This window comes from Anabrus simplex, chromosome X (assembly GCF_040414725.1).
Source record: "Anabrus simplex isolate iqAnaSimp1 chromosome X, ASM4041472v1, whole genome shotgun sequence".
Taxonomy (NCBI): domain Eukaryota; kingdom Metazoa; phylum Arthropoda; class Insecta; order Orthoptera; family Tettigoniidae; genus Anabrus; species Anabrus simplex.
The window spans coordinates 181,255,741-181,257,443 of NC_090279.1; positions in this window are offsets into that span (position 1 = coordinate 181,255,741).

Sequence of the window (1,703 nt, forward strand, 5' to 3'; positions counted from 1 at the left end):
TTTGCGAGAGGACAGAAAGTAGGAATGAAGTAGAGTGGCGCAATCTAACGGGGACATTTGGAACTGTTTCTCGATAGGGGCTTGCTAGTCTCGTGGAACTCCCTGAGACCGATACCGGCGAGCATGCTACCTGATGCTATGCTGGCTTAGGCTTCTCCCTGCTGAGGTAGGCTACATTGCGCCGCGCTGTCCGCTAGGGAGTTGCCCTAGGAAAGCAAACTCCCTGAGTTTGTTGGTCCGTTACGAAGCATTAGTACAGCGAACGACCGAAGATGGTTGATTTTAACATGTTTTCGAATACATGTTAGGTTTAATAAACAAAAACATTAGAAGAAAAGAGGATAAATGGAGTGCAAAATTATTGAGAGTTGTGCAACCCTGCAACAGTACCGCGCGATGCCCCTGGTAATTTCAGGGTTGAAAATCCCTAAACATCTTGATTTGATTTTTTCGCATTAACGATAAACGCGACAAAAATATTTTGAAGCGATTTTGCGATATCTTTACGAATCATATGTTTCTGCTTAAGAAAATATGGATATTATGTTCCCGTATTGAAGCGAATTAAAGCGATAAGGCCATTTTAAAGCGAGATTCTATTATTTCGCCATAAGCGGGATATTACAGCGAAATCTGTAGTGAATAACGAACTTGACATTTTGTTCCAAGATTATGTATGAAAAGAAAAGGAAGGGCGAAAAATGATTCATCAATAGGAAAGAAATATGTTTTCATTAATGTTCTGGAAAATCTCTTTAAGACATGGCATCAAAGAAAAGGGGTTGGCTCCAGGTTTCTTACCAAACGAAATGTTTGGTTTGTTGTTCTTGTGGTGGCTTGTAATCCCACCCCAGCCTGTCTCCTCACGGCATTGTGCAATCCTGGAATCCCTAATGACGTCTACAAGCAGCACAATTGACTGGTGTATTTCGGCTTCGTGGTCGGGTAGAATTAAGAAAGTGATCATAGACAGTAGCGAAGATGGGTCGCTCGACAAGTGTTACGGTGCACAGCAGAGCTAAACAGTTTCGAGTGAGGGTTAATACATTTCGGAAAGCAATATTTTAATGTGTAAATTTTTTAATGTTCGTATCGACTGGGAGAAAAAAGATACTGTCTCAAAACATTATTTTAAAAAATAAGGAACATTCAGAACGTAAATTTAGCACTCCAACAATGAAACGGCAGGCAACAATAGAAGTCTCATTAGATATGCAAAAAGAAAGCTAAGAGTGAAAAAATAGAATTTATTCACGAAACAACAGCGAAGCTACTCAAAGCCAACATTCCGCTGGAGAAGGTAGACGACCCTGCAATGCGGAAATGGCTTCAAAAGTATGTACCAGGTATGTAGAGTCTATCAATTAAACCTCCACAATTACGATCAGTGATAGTAATTAAACCTTTATTGATTAATTTTAGAATTTAATTAAAGCGAAATTAAAGCGATACGGAAAAATCTATTTCGCGAAATAACGCGAAAATTAGTATCCTTCTCGCGAAATCGTTCAAAAATTAATGCGAAAAATTCATGCCTCTAGATATGGCCATAGAATTCCACGCGTCTCTTGCGTTCGGCATCAGTGAACCTGTCAGTTAATGAGTACAGGTCCGCTGTTATTCTTTTAGTTCCATTCAGTTTGTCTTCTCATGGGACCATACATTTTTCGGAGAATTTACTTTCATGCTTTTCAATTTCTATA